General features: G+C 41.9%; 1 pseudogene; it reads right to left on the reverse strand.

Annotated features, from left to right (window-relative positions):
- Window positions 1-982: 982 nt before the first annotated feature.
- On the reverse strand, window positions 983-1,092 carry LOC114609950 (annotated as a pseudogene).
- Window positions 1,093-4,229: the final 3,137 nt, after the last annotated feature.

Here is a 4,229-nt window from a genome sequence, read left to right on the forward strand (position 1 = left end):
TCACCAGCAATACCCACAACTAGGGTCAGCTCTACCCTGTTGCTCAGGCATGGTTCAGGATCTGCTCTCCTAAGTGTTGCAGCTGGTAAGGTACATGGCCAGTGCTCCCACTCTCACGACACGGAGGCTAACTCTCCATCCTGCCACAGACGGAGAGGGATAAGGGAGGGGGGAACATATCTCTCCCTCCTCTGCCCCATCCCAACTCCTCAACATACCAGCCCACTCTCCTCTCCCATGCACTGCAGCTGGCTAGAGGCAGGTTCAGCTCTCCTGCTCTCTTGACCTCAGAGCTAGCTTTCCCATGATGCACAAGTAAGGGGCAAGACCAGTTCTGCAGAGCCCTTAGAAATGAATATGTCCCCTGGTGGCAGCCAAGACCAGAGTCATCTGGCTGGCCTTTGATTGTAACAGACCCTTGCTGCTTCAGGGCCATGACCTAGACATGTCCCTCAGTGGCAGCACAGACCAGGACCCCACCATGGTCCTAGGTGTCATCAACAGTTATATTAAGCTGTTCCTTACTACCCTCTAGTCTCCAGTTCTGCCTTTATATTGTGTCCACATCCTTCTGTCTCTCTTTTTCTTCCATTACTCCACCATTTACTTTTCTCCTCTTAGTGGTGTCCAGCAGGTCTCTGAGTATCTGGGGGTGTCTCATCTCTCTGTACTATATCCACTCATGCACTATGACACTGGTCAGGGCTCATCTCGGGCATGTTAGGGCCTGACTGGTGATAATATCAGGTTAACTCCCTGTCTGGGTTCTATGGTACTTGTCTGGTGGTCATCTAAGATTCATTCCATGCTCAAACCATCCAAGTGCCCTCATATAAAGATTTTTGGTCTCAGGTTTACTCCTGCCCAAGCCATAGGGCTCAGATGGGGTCTTATAGTTCCCAGCTTTCTCCCCATCCTGGGAGTTTGTCCAGGCCTGCCTAGCTCCAGATGGGTGGTCATCTCAGGTTTACATTTTTAAAGGAATGTTAGGCTACTAATCATTTAGATGTTCTTAAGTTAGAACACTGAGCATAGACATAGACTTTCTCCTCTTGAACCACATGTGACACAGTAGCCATCCCTGCAATGCCTCAAAGGTTGTGGGGTAATTGGTTTTAAGTAAAAATAATAAGAGAATAACATGAAAGGAAAATATAAAAATGAAGCTTTTATAGCCATTGCAGGGTTCTATAGTGTAACACCTTGCACATTCACAGTGGAGTAACCATTATTATTTTATAGTATATAGATCAGACTAATAGGAAAATGCCCGGCAGTCTGAAGGCTTTAGATATTTTGTTGTAGAGGAAAGAGCTTCAAAATATTAGATACTTCTGAAATTATCACGGTCAATTGAAGATTTCTGTATATGCCTGCATGTGGTTAAAATGCACCAAATAACAATATATATATTGGAGAATCGCTATGCTCTTTTTAGTGCTGATTGAACACAAGACCACAAGACAAGTTGAGGGTAGCACTGGATCCACAGTTCCTTGGAGTATCAGGGTCGCTCACTTGGTCATAGATTGCAATAAAAGCCAGTCTTTAACCAATTTAAATGAAATTAGTTTATGCACTTAGGCCAAGTGGCAGCCCACTGTGGAAATGGAAACAGGTCAGTTTCCCCGCTGCCACCGCATAGGGTGACAGTGCAGAGGAGGTACCAGACACTACAAGACAACCACCTGCGTCAAGACAGACACTTTCAGACTGCTGTCGGAGGAGACACTCGGCCACTGACCTCATCATGAAGGTCAAGTTTGCAGGTCAAGCATTGACTGTCGCTCTCGGCTCTGCCATTTGTCTATTCCACGGGCACATTTCTGAGTGTAGTTATCTAACATTTAATGAAAACAGACTTTGAAATGGGAAAGTCAGTGAGGAGGAGTTGTATAATCTTTTTGTGGAACAGTATATTGTCAAAGGAGAATACCCTGAGGACGAGAAACCTGGGATGAAGTTCTTAAGACAATATTTGACTTCTATGCGAATTTGCCTAGTTCAGGGCTTTGGATTACTCAAGAGATAACAACTCAGTGGTAACCTGCAAAAGCTGTGTCACAGGAGTGCTGCTGCAGACCCAAGCTCCCACTGTGACTTCACAGAACAGCTTAGCCTAAAACAAAGAAAACAAATTCCCATGAAAACCCAGCAAAAGGTCACAGAAAGGAGAGGCAGAACTCATTAATTTTTTTCCAGGCCTCAGGGTTCATTCTTTAAAATGTGTGCCACATTGGCACGTGCTGTTCACAGAGCGGTTTTTCTTTTGTTTGAAAGCTTACTCTCTCCAGTTTGCCTTCTTCAATGCTGGCTGCCCTTCAGCTCCATGCCCTGGGGTTACCTCAAGCAGCCTTGCAAATTCAAACCCAGGTGACTTTGTGATTCAGCCCAGGTGGGTCTGCCTTATGACAGAGTTTACTCCTTAAATAATTTTATACCGGTTAATTATTTATCTAAAATAGAAGTAAGTACAAACAATAAAACTCACATCGTCATCTTACTAGGTAGATCCTTTAATCTTTGATAGCTACAACATTTAAATTAAACATATGGGAGGCTTTTATATTTGGGAAGAATCTCAGTAAATTATTATCCCTGATATTTACATGTTAGTTCAGGCATTAGAGTCAGGCAATGGATTTGAAGTGGTACAGACCTAAGTTCAGACTTGGTTTTGTCTCCCTCATTAATTTCTGTCTTCTTTCTCTGCCGTTCTCTCTTGTCTCTCTCTCCCATTTCTGCTCCCTCCCTCTTTCTCCTGCATGTTTACATGGTTTATGCATGTTCACTTGCAAGAGGCCAGGGGAAGGTGTCAGAGGTTCTGTTCTCTCACTCTCTGCTTTACTCCCTGGGGACAAGATCTTCGCCTGCATTAGATGGTGGTAGCCAGCTCCAGTCTATTCTCCCGCCTTAGCCTCTGATAGCACATGGCTTAGAGTAGTGCATGACCATGGAGCTTTATGTGGGGGTTCTGAAGATCAAATTCCCAAGCTGACTTTTCATGTTTTCTTTCAAGCACAGGAGAAGGAGTTATTGAAGAAAAGCTGGAGGAGGAAGAGCATCTGGGGGAGGGAGAGAAGGAAAAGGATAGGTTAAGCATTGTAACTTCCCATTTTTTCCCACTCTATAAATTGAATCTTAGGTTCAATGTAGAGAAAAGAATCTGCTCTGAACTTGGAAGAGGACAGGCCAGGGTAGGGGTCAAAAGTGGTATTTTGTTGTTGTTTTGGATCGTTGGGTGGGTTTTTATTGTAGTAGCAATTTTTACATTAAAATAAAAGCCCATATGAAAAAAAAATGATTGTAAAAACCTTCCCAAGGCATCCATGGATAGTAGCCATACCTCTACTTGTAACAGACACAAATACATGAGATTAAAATGAATGGAGTGGAGAACTAAAAACTTTTTAAGAAAATATTCCATTCTATTCATCAATGGTATTAAAAATATTGAAATGTTATTAACATTTGTCCTTACAATGTAATTAGTATACAGTATCACTATGAAAATACTGACTCAAAACGTTGGAATCATTTCCAAGCCTGCTTCTAAGTCGTGTTTATTGAGATACTGTTGGCAAGCTTAAAGACTGTCATTATTGGCAAAGTCAAGAGGTAAAAATTCATAGATCCAACTGGAAGAAGTGTAGATTGCCTGCATTTGTGAAATCTTGAGTTTCATATTTCATGCTTATGCAATAATAATGGAAATATTTTATAGATTTCTGACCGGGAGGTTTTGAGTTTATCTCATTTTCATCAGCTATTCTTTCCAGAAAATGACTTACTTTTAACATCCATCAAATATTTTATTTTTCTCTCTAACTGTGTGTATCTGAATGTTGGTTCTTACAAGTACACACAGTGCCAACTAGGACCAAAGGAGGGTACAGGATTCCTTGAGTTCAGTGAAGTTCATCCTGAGCAGCCTATGAGTGCAGAGCTCTGAGTTCCAGGTTGCTGTAAGAGCAAGATGCACTTGTTACCACTGAACAATTTCTGCAGCCCTATAGCTTCATATGTTTTCATATAATATGCTCCAGGGCAGTTATATCTTTTATTGGGAAGATCCATCATCAAATTATATCATTAGACATACATTGTAAAGCAACAGATATAGGTATTTTTGTTAGGGGCATTCTTTTCATAAGGAAATTCATTGAAAGAGGAATGCATTTCTCACCAGAATGTGGCGTTCTATAAACAGCAACTGTTTCATAACTTCC

The sequence above is a fragment of the Grammomys surdaster genome, unplaced genomic scaffold, assembly GCF_004785775.1.
Source record: "Grammomys surdaster isolate TR1022 unplaced genomic scaffold, NIH_TR_1.0 125996, whole genome shotgun sequence".
Classification (NCBI taxonomy): Eukaryota; Metazoa; Chordata; class Mammalia; order Rodentia; family Muridae; genus Grammomys; species Grammomys surdaster.